This window comes from Eulemur rufifrons, chromosome 6 (assembly GCF_041146395.1).
Source record: "Eulemur rufifrons isolate Redbay chromosome 6, OSU_ERuf_1, whole genome shotgun sequence".
NCBI classification, from domain to species: Eukaryota; Metazoa; Chordata; class Mammalia; order Primates; family Lemuridae; genus Eulemur; species Eulemur rufifrons.
The window spans coordinates 2,641,810-2,657,589 of NC_090988.1; positions in this window are offsets into that span (position 1 = coordinate 2,641,810).

The following is a 15,780-nucleotide window of genomic DNA, read 5'->3' on the forward strand; positions in this document are numbered from 1 at the left end:
GGTTTATTGTAGGTGTTTGTATATTCTGTGGGTTTAGAAAAATGTATCATGGCATGTATCCCTCACTGAGGGATCACACAGAGCAGTTTCACTGCCTGTTTATCCCTCCCTTTCTCCTAACCTCTGGCAACTACTTTTATTGATCCTTTTGTTTTCCCCATAGTTTGAAATATAGAGTGTACAGCCTTTTACGATTGGCTTCTTTCACTTAGTAATATACATTTAAGTTTCTTCCATGTCTTTTCATGGTTTGCTAACATATTTCTTTTTAGCACTGAGTAATAATCCATTGTGTGGATGTACTCCAGTTTATCTATCCGTTCAACTAGAGAAGGACATCTTGATTAGGTCCCAGTTTTGAAAATTATGAATAAAGCTGTATAAACATCCGTGTGCGGGTTTTTGTGTGGACATACATTTTCAATTAATTTATATAAATATCAAGGAGCACAGTTTCTGGATAATATCTTAAGAATATTCTTAGTTTTATGAAAAAATGCCAAACTGTCTTTCAAAGTGGCCAAACAATTTTGCATTCCCACCAGAAATGAATGAGTGTTCCTTTTGCTTCACATCTTTGCCAGCGTTTGATGTCAGAGTTTTGGAATTTGTACATTCTAATGGGTTTGTAGTTGTATATAATTGCTGTTAAAACAATTAAAATTTGCAATTCCATAATGACATATGATGATGAACATTTTATCATATGTTTGCTTTCCATCTGTATATCTTCCTTGGTAAGGTGTTTGTTAAGATCTTTTGTGTATATATGAACCAGGTTGTTCCTTTTCCGATTGTTGGATTTTAAGAGTTCTCTGTGCATTTTAGAAACGGTGATTTATCAGCTGAGTCTTTCGCAAATATTTTTGCACATTCTATGGCTTGTCTTGTCATTCTCTTAACATTGTCTTTCACATAGTAGGAGTTTTAATTTTATTATATAATAAAGTTCAGTTCATCCATTATTTCTTAATGGGTCATGTCTTTGGTATTATATCTAAAAAGTCATCACTGTATCCAAGATCATCTAGGTTTTGCCCTGTTATATTCTAGTTTTATAGTTTTTCATTTTACACTTAGGTCTGTGATCCAATTTGAGTTTATTTTTGTGACGGGTGGAATGTTTGCGTCTAGTTTCATCTTTTTTTTTTTTTCATGTGGATGTCCAGTTGTTATATTGTATTGCCTATACTTCCTTGTCAAAGATCAGCTGACTGTATTAATGTCTATTTCTGGGCCATGTGTTCTGTTCCGTTGCTCTTTTTATCTAACCTTTTGCTGGTACCGCACTGTCTTGACTACTGTAGCTGTTAACAGAAAGTTAAGTCTTGAAGTCTGGTAATGTGAGTCCTCTGACTTTGAATATCTTCAAAACTGAGTTGATTATTTTGAGTCTTTTCCTTTCCATATAGATTTCAGAATCAGTTCATCAATATATACCAGATAACTTGCTGGGATTATATTGAATCTATGGATCAAGTTAGGAAGAAGTGACATATGGAAAATATTGAATATTCCTAACCAGGAACATAGAATACCTCTCCATATACTTAGTTCTTCTTTGATTTTTCTCAACTGAGTTTTGCTGTTTTTCTGATATATAATAGGTCTTGTATGTATTTTGTTAGATTTATACCTAAGTATTTCATTTTGGGGATGCCAATGTAAATGATAATGCCCTTTTAATTTTAAGTTTTACTTGTTCATTACTGGTATACAGGAAAATGATTATTATTGATATTGTTAGCCTATACACTGCAACCTTACTATAATTGCTTATTAGTTTCAGAAAGTTTTTTTTTTTTTTTTTTTTAGTCAATTCTTTTGGATATTCTACATAGATAATCATGTCATCTGTGAAGAAAGATAATTTTATTTTTTTATTCCCAAACTGTATACCTTTTATTTCCTTTTCTTATCTTATTGAATTATCTAGGCCTTCCAGTACAATATTAAAAGTACTGGTGAAAGGGGACATCCTTGACTGTTTTTGATCTTACCAGGAAAGCTTCTAATTTTTCACCATTAAGTACCATGTTAGCCATAAGTTTTTGTAGATATTCTTTATCAAGCGGAGGAAGTTATCTTTATTCCTAGTTTACTGAGAGTTTTCATCATGAATAAATATTGGAATTTTTCAAATGCTTTTTACTGCATCTATCGATAGAATCATATGGGCTATTTTTTTTCCTTTAGCCTATCGATGTGATGAATCATATTAATTAATATTCAAATGTCAAGCCAGACTTGCATGCATGGAATAAATTCCATTTGATTATGGTGTGTAATTTTTCTATTTATACATCTGGTAAACTAAGTCTAGCCTAAAGCTGACTGCTTCCATATTTTAAGTTTGGGCTACAGATTTCTCGGTACATAGTGAACTGTAACCTAACTGGATGTGTGAGCAGGTTGTAGTCACCAAGTTTTGGCCAACCAAAGGTGGCCTGCTGTTCAAACCGTGCTCACAGGAGGCAGACACCAGCACAGCTGCTTCCGTGCCTCACTTCCTTGCTGCGCAGCACTTTCCTCTTTCTGTCCCTGAATCCTCTTCAGCCACGTGGCAGCACTGGAGTCTCTCTGAATGTATTCTGGTTCAGGGGCTGCCCAATTCATGAATCTTTCTTTGCTCAATTAAACTCTGTTACATCTAATTTGTCTAAGGTTTTTCATTTAACACATCATTGGATTTGATTTGCTAACAGTTTGGTATTGTAGGGCCAAGGGAAAAACTCACTCTGCACCCTCTGAAATGTCACTGAAAACTCAACTCAAAAAAGGCAGATTCACTGGAGAAAAGGCACCAGAATTTATTAACATGAACATGGGATGCATCACAGAGTGATTACCGCCCCGCATGGGGTGCAGAGGCGTATATACCAACTTGAGGTCACAGAAAGAATGAGGGCTTGGATCTTGAGGTTATGGTGGCAAAATGGGTTATGGGAGAGAGAGGAGGAGGCTTGGCTAGCAAAAGTGGCCTTGTAATGTAGATAAAACCTCATAAGTAGCAGCCCTCAGAGATAGCATATGGTAAATGTTTCTCTCGCACCTTTAAAGGGTCAGAGTCTCAGTTAGTCTTTCCTGGATGAGGAAGGCCTGGCTGCACCAGATTCTCAACAGATGCAGATTTCCCCTACAAAAGACAGCTTTGCAGGACCACTTCTGTTTTCTGGCTCTCTGACAGCCATCTCAAAATGTGTCAAAGAAATATATTTCTGGGTAAAATATTTTTATTTCTTTCAGTATAGATTTATGCATCTATGTTTGTGAGCGACATTGGTTTGTGCCTCTCTCTTCTTGAAGTATCTTTATCTAGTTTTTGTGGTAGGGTAATGCCGGCATCGTAGAATGAGTTAGTTTAAGCCACCCCAAGGGCCGTTCAGACTATAACACGAGGCTGGCGAAAGGGAGCCCATCCTGCCGCCGGTGTGCTCCTGGCTTGTTCTGTCTTAGAAGTTTAGAATTAACCTGCTGCTTGCTCAACAGCTGTCAGGCACAAGACTAGCAAATGACCTTGAGGAAAATCAGTTCAAGAGTCTGAAATAGGCCAACTGCAGCCTGCTGATGACAAGATCCACCAGACGACTGTTGTTTGCTGACAACGGTCCAGCCAGTCGTAATGACTCGCACAGAGCTACCCTCTGCCACCAACCTTCACCCTTTTCCTTGTAAGTTGCTAAGTATGCAGAGGAGAGGAGATGGTCTTTGAGACAGTAGTCTCACAGCTCCTCAGGCGCTGGCACTTGAAGAAACCAAGTGTCCTTCACCAACACTCACATTTTGTTTTTGGTTCTTGGGTGGTGGACAGCTGAGCCTGCGTTCAGCAGTGTGAGGAAGGATGTCTCTGACTCTGTCTTCTGGAAGTGATTGTAGATACCTGGTATAATTTCCTCCTTAAATATTTTCTAGAATGCACCAGTGAACCCATTCATACGTTGTGTGTTCTGTTTTCAAAGATTATTAATGAATAATTCAATTTTCTTAATAGATATAAGCCTATTCAGATTGCTTATTTCTTCTTATGTAAGTTTAGGAAGATTGTGTCCTTCAAGGAATTGTACTAACTGGGTTATCAAATTTGTGGACATAACGTTGTTCATGATTTTTTTTTTAATTATCCTTTTAATGTCCATGTGATCTGCACTGATGTTCTTTCTTTCATTTCTTTTTTTTTTTTCTTTTTATTTCAGGATATTATCAGGGTACAAACATTTTGGTTACATGTTATGACTTTGCCTCACCCAAGCCAGGATCAGAGGCGTGCCCTTCCCCCATACAATGCGCACCGTGTCCATTAGTTGTGAGTTTACCCCCTCCGTCAACCCCCAATGAGTATTACTATCATGTGAGCACCTTAGTGTTGATCAGTCAGTGCCAGTTTGATGGCGAGTACATGTGGTGCCTATTCTTCCATTCTTGTGATACCTCACTTCAGAGAATGGGCTCAAGCTCTATCCAGGATAATATAAGACGTGCTAGATCACCATTGTTATTTTGTAATTGAGTAATATTGAATTGTATACATACATGTACCATATTTTATTAATCCGCTCATGGATTGGCAGGCACTTGGGTTCTTTCTACATCCTTGCAATTGTGAATTGTGCTGCCATAAACATTCGGGTGCAGATATCTTTATTATAGAATGTCTTTTGTTCCTTTGGGTAGATGCTTAGTAGTGCTCTTGCTGGATCAAATGGTATTTCTATTTTTACCTCTTTGAGGTATCTCCATTAGTAATTTGTGGGTTTTTTTTCTTTTGTTCTATCCTAGCTAGAGGTTCATCTATTTTATTCATCTTTTTAATGAACCAGCTTTTAGTTTCATAGATTTTCTCTATTGATTTCCTGTTTTCAATCTCATTGATTTCTGCTCTAATTTTTGTTATTTCTTGTCTTCTGCTCGTTTTAGATTTAATCTGCTCTTCTTTTTTAGTTTCCTAATGCATAAATTTATAAGACTGAAGGTAGATCCTCCTTCTTTTTTGATATATACATTCAGGGCTATACATTTCACTGCTTTTGCTGTGTCTCACAAATTTTGATAATTTTCATTTTCATTAATTTGAAATATTTTTGAAATTTATCTTGAGATTTTTTTTTTACCCATGAATTATTTAGAAGTGTGCTGTTTAATTTCCATTTATTTTGGGATCATCCAGCTATCTTTCTGTTATTAATTTTTAGTTTAATTCCATTGTGGTTTTGGAGCAGATATTGTATGGTTTCTATTTTTTTAAAATTTGTTAAGGTGTGTTTTAGGGTCCCAAATGTGATCTGTCTTGATAAATGCTGTATTTGAGCTTGAGAAGAATGTGCTAATAAGAATGTGTTGTTAGATGACAAAGACTATGGATGTCAATTATATTCATTCGATTGATGATTTTTAGTTAAACTATGTCCTTACTGATTTCTTGCCTGCTGGATTTGTTCTTTCTAATATAGGAGTATTAAAGTCTCCAATTACAGTAGTGGATTCATCTATTTCTTTTTGCAGTTGTATCAGTTATTGACTCACACATTTGAATGTTACAGTGTTAGGTATATACATGTTAAGGATTGTTATGTATTTTTGGAATATTGACTCTTTTATCATTATGTAATGTCTCTCTTTAGCCCTGATAACTTCTCTTGCTCTGATGGCTGCTCTGTCTGAAATGAATACAGCTAATTTTGCTTTCTTTTTATTAGCATTAACTGGATATATTGCCCCTCATTTCTATACTTTTAATCTATATGTATTCTCATATTTAAAGTGAGCTTCTTATAGACAACATATAATTGGGTTTTGTTTTTTATCCACTCTGACAATCTCTGTCTTTTAACTGGAGTAGACCATCAACATTTAAAGTAGTTATTAATATAGAGGGAATTAATATAGTTGGAATAATATCTACCATAATTGTTACTGTTTTCCATTTGTTGTCTGTTTACGTTGTTCATATTTTCGTCTTCATTGTTGTCCTAGAGTTTGTAATATACATTCACAACTAATCTAAGTCTTCTTTCAAATAACACTATACCATTAATGGGTACTACAAGTACCTTATGATAACAGAATATTCCTAATTCCTCTCTCCTATCCCTTGTATCATTGTTGTCATTCATTTCACTTATTCATAAACATATATAAGCATACATAAATATTGTGTGTATACATCGCCAAATACACTGTTGCTATTATCATTTTAAACAGAGTTATCTGTTAGATCAATTAAGAATAAGAAAGATAAGTTTTAATTTTATCATTACTTATTCATTCTGTGATGTGTCACCTTTCTTCCTTCTTTATGTAGTTTTAAGTTTCCAGCCTATATTATTTTCCCTCTCTATGAAGAACTTCTTTTAACATTTCTTAAAAGGCAGCCTACTGACAACAATTTCCTCAATTTTTCTTGTCTGAGAAAGTATTTCAAAGTTGGTGGGATGTTTTTCTTTCTCTCAACACCTTTAATATTTTATTCCACTCTCTTCCTCCTTGCACGGCTTCTGAGGAGAAATCACATGTAATTTGTTTCCCTATAGGTAAGGTATTCCCCCCTCCATCTTGTTTTAAGATTTTTTTCTGTATCTTTTATTTTCTGCAGTTTAAATATGATATGCCTAGGGGTAGGGTGTTTGACATTTATTCTGCTTCATGTTTTCTGCTGGATCTGTTCTTTGGTGTCTTATGTAGTTGTCCCAGAGTTCTTGGAAATTCTATTTTTGTTCAATCTTTTCTTTCTCTTTGCTTTTCAGTACTGGTGATATCTATTGAGAAATCTTCAAGCTCAGAGGTTCCTTTCTCCGAGCTGTGTCCAGTCTATTCATGAGCCTATCAAATATATTCTTTATTTCTGTTACAGCATTTTTGACCCCGAGCATTCTTTCTTTTTATTCTTTCTTGGAATTTACATCTCTCTGCTTACATTATCTATCTGTTCTTGTATACTGTCTACTTGTCCCATGAAAATGCTTAGCATATCGGTCATAGTGTTTTAGAATTTCTGGTCTGATAATTACAACATTCCTGCCATATCTGACTCTAATTCTCATGTGTGTTCAATCTCTCTGAACCATTTGTGCCTTTTGTATGTCCTGTGATTTTGTTGTTGTGGAAAGGTGGGCGCTGTGCTGAGCAGGCCTTAGTAATGTGGTGATGCGACGAGGGGGAGGGGAGTGTGTGACAGCTCTGTGATGAGTGTCAGTCTTTCCTGAGCCTGTGGCCTGCACTGTGGACCTCGCCAGTGCTGCTCAGCTCCTCCTGCCCCTGCAAGTCAGGCAGGGTGGCTAGAGGGGGTTGGAGTTGGGAATTTCCCTTCCCCTGGGCAAGTTAAACTCTGATAAAACCCAGCAGGTTAGGTTCTGATTAAACAGTTTCTCCTAAAGGCAGCTTTTGATAAGACCGGAGTGTTAAGGCCTATTTCAGAACGGTTCCTCTTTCCCTCCCTCAACTACCTGACAGAGCTGCAGCACACACAGCTCTGTGTGTTTCCAAATGGCCCCTGTTCCCTTTCCCCTGCTGGAAGCGTGAGATTTTTCTCTCGTCTTCGCTGTGATTTAGCTCCTGGAGTTAAAGCCCACAGAAGTGTGAGGGTCCCTTGATGACTAGGTCCCCCAAAGTGTTTAATCTCTCAGACTTATCCACACTAGCCCCTAAGCAATTTGTCAATTACAGTTTAGATTTCCCTGTCCTGGCACTGGTTTCCACAGTGGTTTCCCCCAGGGGATTTTGTTCCAATAAGTTGTGCTTCTCTGTACTTTCCTGTTGATCTCTCCAATTTGGGAGGAGCAGTTTGCCCTGTAATGGAGCCAAGCACAGTTGCTATTTTTTCCAGTTTGTTCAGGTTTTTTATGTTTTGTTAGGACAATTTCTAAGCTCCTTATATGCCAGACCAGAAATCAGAATTAACATGCTTTTGTTCATATTTTATGTCTATATTTTACAGGCGCTTTGTATGGAGTTAATTTGATGTTTTTATGTGTTTTGCTTTTTTTCTATTCCAAGGCATAGTCTGCCCTCCTCTGTGGATAGTCTGCTCTCCTCTCCTCTAACCAGAGACGCCAGTGCAGCTAATTTGATAGATGATGTGTAAGGTGCTGAGGGGAAGATAAAAGATGGCTCTGCTTATCTTGTTTCCTTCTGTTTCTGTAGGATCTTTAATTCCCCCCTTCCCCTTCTCCCTTTCACCTTGCTTGAGGTGTCTGCAAGGGGCACCGCCCTTCTCTATTCATCTCTTATCCATGGCAACAACGCTTTGTGAGGCACTGCCTCCGCTTCCGAACAAGTAAGCAACTCCCTGGAGCCAAGGATGTGAACAACCGTATCCTAGACCCTGATCGTTTCTTGTTTTTTTCCTTTGGCAGTTCATATTGGGCCTTTTCCTCTTGAGGTGATTCATCTATGTCATCTACTCCTCTCTCCCCTTTTCCATGTGGTTGCATAAGCCTCCCCTCCACCCCCTGCTGTTCATGTCCACAGGCTTCGGTGGCTGTGGCAGGAGCTCATTTGTAACTTAGTATTAATTTCACTATTGAATACGCATCTTGACTTCTCTGTCTCCTAAATTGTGCTAAATACGTGGTGATGTGTGGTTTCATTTCTGCCCCTTATGGATGGTTTTAGGGAGGGCGTATGGGAATGCTCAGACTCAGGAGGCCATCGTTGTGCTCAAGAGCAATAGTTAAAGAAGGACATAGACTTTGAAGAATAGTCAGAATTTAATGGGATTTAATGAGCATGCATCGTGCATAGAGAAAACTTTGTAAGCAAAGCTGGAACAGAGTAAATTTAAGGAAGTCTCTCAGAAGTAATTTGATAGTTCTATAGAATAGGCTGCCTGCAAGTCACTGCACAATAAAACTGGGAAGGTTGGTTGAGTTTAGGTCTCAGAGGATCCAGAGTACTATGCTAAAGAAAGTGGAATTTATCTTTTATACAGAGAAGACTCTAAAAGGAGATGGGGGACAGGTTGCTTGTTTGTTTCTTAATATACATAGTTTGTTTTAGCAAGCAAGTTACAATTTATAGATAACCCACTATGTGCCAGGTACAATTCACTACATTATTTCATTTCATTCTTATAAAAACTCGCCAGGTAAATAATTGAAATTTATTATAGAAGTAAATAATTGGCAGGAGGTCAAAATCATAGGTTGATAACCTAAACATGAGTGTGTATGATTCCCAAGCCCATGTGCTTTTCAGACTAGAGGGAGACTGAGGCAAGGGGGCTGATCACCAGGGAGTTGCAACAAAAGGAACATTCGTGGGAATATCAGCTTGTGAAAAGAAATGGGATCTATTTCAGCACTAAGGTAACTAGAGACTGGTGGCAGTTTAATGCAGCACTTACGAGTATGAGTTCTGGAAACAGACGTCCTGTGTTCAAAGCCTGGCTGTGTATGATCTTGGGAAAGTTATTTATTGTGTTGCTGTTTCAGTGTTCTCATTCCAAAAAATGGCACTATCACCCTCAAATGGGTTGTTGCGTATCTTAAAATGTTAATAGTAGTATTTAAAAGACGTATGGGACATGGTAAGTCTCCTCCTGCTCCTCCTGCCCTCCTCTTCTTTCTTCTTCTTTCCTGGAAATAAACGAATCCCCAAATCCTACACATCTGTAAACCTTATATTTGTAGGTGGCTGGGACGACAGTGGTACCTAGGACATGCACTATGAAGGAGTTGATGTGTGAGGAAAAGTCAGTCAATTCATTCTTGGAGGTGAAAAGGTGCCCTACAGGTCTAGGACTTTAATGAACATTCGCGCAGCCTGCCAGTTTCTATCTCTGTGGTGGTTTCTGTGTAGGGATTTTCTCAGTAAATAGTGTGGCTTCCTCACATAGTCACTGACATGCTGGCACTGACATTAAACTGGTTTCCAGACTTGGACGTCGTCCCCGCCAATCACCTCACCAGTTGAAACCTGAATTTTACATGTTTCTTTCTAGAGTCTATACTCAGCTGCTTTTTTTTGTTAAAAATTTATTTATTGATTGATTAATTTTACAGACAGGGTCTCACTCTGTGACCCAGGCTGGAGTGCAGGGGTGCTGATGTCACTCACGGCAGCCTCCAGCACCTGGGCTCGAGCGATCCTCCTGCCTCAGCCTCCCGAGTAGCTGGGACTGCAGGCACACGTCATCATGCCCAGATAATTTTTTTTTTTTTTAATTTTAGTAGAGATGAGTTCTTGCTATGTTGTCCAGGCTGGACTTGAACTCTTGGCCTCAAGCCTTTCTCCTGCCTCTGCCTCGTAAAGTGCTAGGAACACAGGCATGAGCCACCACCATGCCTGGCCTTCCCTTCTTCTTTTGCACCTTCACTCTTGTCATAGCTCGGCACCTGGGAATTCGGTTTGTGCCTGAACTGAACCACAAATGCCAGCTTACGAATGTCAAGAGTCACACAGTATGTCCAGGGTAAATGTGCATGTTTTTGCATAGCACATAGATTACTTAAGTAAACTGAGATTAAAAAAATTATAAGATTATGAGAAGTAAGTCAAGTCATATATTTTGTATTCCAAATCTCTTCTTGCAGCATGAACACTGAGTATCCATTTACTATTTTATTAAACATACCAAGGTAGATAGGGGGAATATATAATTGAGTAGGAGACAGTACCTGCTCTCAAAGAGCTCTCAGCATATTAGTGATATGCATAAGAAAACCACTGATCACAATACAGTGTGCTGAGTGTGTGTGTAAGGTGCTGTGGTTGTGTAGGAAAAGCCTCTATCAGTCTCAGGCAGATAGGGAAAAGGCTTCCTGGAGTTGTTGACCTTGGCAGTGCAGGACTGAGGTCTCCCTGACATTCCAGATGGAGGATCTAGCATTTGCAAAGGAACAATATTTTAAAGAGCAAGAGGTGTTCTACACAGCAGCAAGGGTAGGAGAGAGGTCTGAGGAGGGGCTAGGCTGTGGTGCACCTGAATGTCAGGAAGACGAGCTCGGCATTGATTGTTCTGAGGGAAAACAAGTCACTGACGGGTGTTGGGGTGGGGTACGGGTGTCACCATCAGGTTTGTGTTTTAGAAGCATTCCCTTATAGCAACCCTGTGCACTGGGTATTGATGTGCCTGTGATACCACAGCATTCCGGTTCTCATAGCACTTGAGCACCTGGTCAGTGACACCGACCCAGTCATGAGTTCTTACCTCTGTGTTAACAGAGCAAAAGGCAGGTTGTGGATGAATTGCCGAAATTACTTTGCCAACGTAAAGCAGTAGCCTGTCTGAGCCCTGATCTACATCCCAGCTAGCAGAAAGTCAAAGAGCCTCTTAATTCAATTTCCTATAATCTTCAAGTAAGTGCAAAATTTCAAAAGCTTCCCGAAATTAGTTGGTTTCAAAAATTGCACTGGACTCAGTGTTGAAGTTAAGTAAAAGCTAAGGGGTTTTTTTTTTGCTGGGTATAACTTCGCTGCTCTGTACTGTCTCTTATTAACGTTGGCAAGGAACAGGTGAACTTTTGCTTAGTTGATGCTGCCGTGTCTTTTGTGCAGATGAAAGTATAACATGAGGCAGGGTAGGGGGATACAGGAAACGTGGCAAGCAACTCACAGACTAGAGTGGTATCTGGACAAAATCCAAGATCAGCTTTTAGCAGCTTTGAGTATTTTTACTAAAAAGGACAGAAATTTTGCAGCATGGATCTCAGAATACAGATTCAAATCCAGTTCTCTCATCCATCAATTCTGGGATTTTAAATAAGTTACTGTGCTGCTCTGAGCCTGAGTTCGGGGGCCATTAGTTCCAGATGTAAGAGGAGATGATGCTTGCATTGTAGAAGTGTATACTCCTTAAACATCACCTTTTTCTTATATTTCCATGGCAGAGTCAGAGGTTAATAACCCTAGAAGGCATGTGTCTAGTTCCTGTGTCCTCTCTTCCTCAACTTCCACAACAGAGCTATCGGCTCCACACATCAAAGGACTCTGCCTGATCGATCGAGGTCCCATTGGCTGCTGAAACCACCAGGCAGGAATTTCTTGGGATGCAAAACGAAGATGATGTCACTATTCCAGATTCCCATGGGCTTACCCATGACTTCTGACATTACAGAAAATACAAATAGTCTCCCCATAGGCCTGAAACTTTAGTGACAGACAAAAGTCTAAAAAAAAAAAAAAAATATTTTTCTATAGCCTCCAAGTTGATGCAGACAGGATTTTCTCTAGAGGTCACTGGATTCAGGGAATAGGTAATGTGTCCATTTATGGACTGAAGTGTTATCTTTTATGCCACAAGAACGTTTTTTGCCAAGGTGAAAATCTCACATTTTTCCTATTATAATCATCGCTGAACAAAGGGGGACAAAATGAGCCACCAACTCATGAAGGCAGTACGCCTTACCAAAGAGTGGTGAATATGCAACTCTGTTTTACAGCCTGAAGGTTTAGGAGAGTTACAGCAAAATAGTCCAGAAACATTTCTCTGTTCTAGGATTGTGTTCTCTTGAGATGCTGGGCAACAAAGCAGATTGGAGAGTTGGATGAATATTTTAGTACACCTTAGGAAAGCATAAATTACACAGATTACCCTACTGGGTGTGCACCAAACAGCCTCTGTAAAAGTGGACTCTTTTCATCTCTTTATTTGAAAATAATATTTTCTTTTTTAAGTCTTACAATTCATGGGCTTTCAGTAAAATTCATAAACGCTTATTCTTTGATCCAACCCCTCATGGATTATACCTAAATCCCACTGGAAAATTCTGATCATATTTCAAGAGAGCCCTTGGACATTTTTAGGATGAACTTAACTCTCATCTTTGCAAAAAGACAGTGTTCCCATGGTGATGAGGATGACACCATCAGAACTGGCTCCAGCAGTGAACATGTCCCCTTGCTTGCCACAGGAATAGATGGGGTAAGAGATAACAGCATTTTCTGTTCAAACACAGATAACTCAAAGATTAGCCTGGCTCACAAGCCAGGAATTTGCACTAAACATAAGCCTGATAGATTGCTTAAGACTATTATCCCCTTTCCTGTCAAAGATACTCTTAAATAGCAGAAATTCTCCTGTCCTATTAGGCTCCTCCGAGGATCTGTAGCCTGCACGGGCAGGTGGCAATGTGACTACATTACTGAGATGCTAATATTAGGTTTTGTGATCATGAAAAGCTTTTACTCTCCATTAAGCCAAATTACATAATGCAGGAGCTGGAAAGGCAACCAGGGTGTGCCTTATGCAGAGGTGGGAAACGAAATGAGCTCTACAGCACACTGTGGTCTTCCAATTGCCTCATTTTATTCTCCTAAATGGAAGCGCTTATATCCTTTGGAAAATTCTGCTACATCGAATCATTCTTCTACAACCATTAGTATAAGGGAAACACTGATCGTGTGAGGTAGGCATGCCCTTCCCATACTTGTCGCCAGATTTACTAACAAGTCTGTGTACAACCAGCTTAAAATTAATGGATTCTTATGTCCTAATACATGCCCTTCAATATCGTAGCTTTCAAGGCCATAAAAAGTATATTTATTTGTCAGGCCATCTGTCTATCCAAGCTCCTGTCCATTTGTTAAGCTTTTTTTGAGCACTGACCATATTCTAGGCCCCATGCTATGCATGCAGAATGGAAGGATGAACATGATTTGGCTCTTGCCCCAGAAACTTAAAAGTGTGGTGAAGGGGATGAACATGCGTAATTACAACGCAACATAATGTCTTGAATGGGGTTTTTACTGAGATGCGCACAAATGAGGATGTAACTGACTTTTCTGTGAGAGTCAGGGAAGATATAAAAGAAGAGATGCTTTTTGAGATTGACCTGGGTCTAGACTGGTGCAGCTCTTGGTAGTGTACTCGATAGCACTGGCTCACAAGAGGACACTGAAAAACAGGGAGTGTAAAAGTCAACCGGAGAAAGCAGCAAGAACCTTGAATGTGCCATCTGCGCATGTATTCCTGACTCCTCTGATGTCTGCGCTACGTGGTTAAGGACCAGGCTTATGCTAAGCGTATTTCTAGACCCTGTCCAGTACATAGAGTTGGCCCAAGATGGGCACAGTTATTCTTGATCTTATTTGGATTATGAATTTCTTTAAGATTGTAATGAAATTTCTAGACCCACTCTCCAGAAAAATGCAGAAACACATTAAAAATCTAAGTTTGCACAGAATTTCATGGAGTTCCACGAATGCTTTAGAGAGCAGAGCTATGAAGTCTGTATTAAGAACTTTAAGGTTAAGACAGAGACTAGAGTCACATTTCTCTTTTACTCCCAGACTATGTAACTCTCTCAAATGATCATGGAACAAACATAGTGTTTGCTATTTGATAGGGTCAAATACATTATTTTCTAGCTGGATAATCTCAAATAACTTCCCTAAGCCTCAATTTACTCATCTTTATAGCGAGGATACTAATTCCATCTCTCAGAATTGGTTGTCAGGATTTGAGATAACATATATTGAGTACCTACCAGAATGCCTGGCATATTCTTTCTTTGGCTTTTATCATTATCATTAGTGTCAGTATTAGTATTGTATAATGACAGTACAATTATGTTACAGAAATTCAGGGAGCAAATTATGGTGACCAGATGCAATATCCATTTGAATTCTTCGGCGATATGCTAAACTTAATGTTTATCTAGAATTCCCTCTGCCCACAAGATAATTAATAAAATACTGCAATTAGATTCTAAACCCTCTGGGCAGAAAGTATAGCTCCTATATATTCTGTACCATATTCAATAAGTGTATAATAAAATGATAATACTACTTGGGATTTCTATAGTTCTTTTATTTGATAGTCTCTAAGTACTTTATAGATATTAGTTCATTAATTCTCCCAATTCCACAGAGACTAGGAAGGTGGAGAATGTTAAAGGCATTTTCTTTGCCTGTTGCTTTAAAGACATGCCTTCTTCTCATCCCCACAAACCTCGCTGTGGCATTTTCCACCAAGGGCACCAGAGCTTACCCTCTTCTCCTTCGCACGCTGTTCTTCCTCCCAGTCCGCCAGGTTAGCATGTCTCACTCAAGTGTCCCAGGCCTTTTTTTCTTCTCCCCATTACAATTTGCAATTTCTGTTTCTCTTGTTTAGATCTAATCAAATAGCAAATACATAATAAATACAACAATTACCATTGACGGTCAGGCACTAAAATACGTTAGAAGTGTTATCTCCTTTGAAAAATCTTGAAAATCCAATATGTTATTCATCATGATCTCTGTTTTATAATGAGAAAAATGGGTTCATGAGAAATTGAATAGACTTGGATAAGGTCACGCAGCCAATGAGAGGTAGATCTTGGATTTGAACCCAAGTATGTCTACCTTAAAATCTAGGACTTATTAGGAACTATGCAAATTTTCTAAATTCTCTATTGCTCAGGATACTCAGGGGCCTTTCCAGAAGCCTGAGAGCTACCCTGAGACATGAGTCTGTGTCTGGGAAAATTAGAAGGACTTGCTTTGATACTGGGACTTGTAGTGAGGTGAGCTTTCACTGCTGCTCAGGATTCTAATCTCCATCTGTCCTTCCTCCTTCCCTTCCCAGCCCACCACTCCATGAAAGGATCTGACAGCTTAGAATCCTCTCTGGAATTAATGTGTCATCCGGTAAGGGCTCTAGAGACCAGCCAGAAGGGCTTTCTGAAAGCCAGAGTGGACGTCCTTTAGGGCCCCTCTTTCACCCGAGCTGTGCAAAATGATGCCTCAGGCTGTCTCTCAGGACTTCACGTCTGGAAGATGGAAGAGGCTCGGGGCCGTCTGCAAAACTGTCCAGTTCCTGAAACCCGTACATTCACTGGCTGTCTATACATACAATATTCCTTT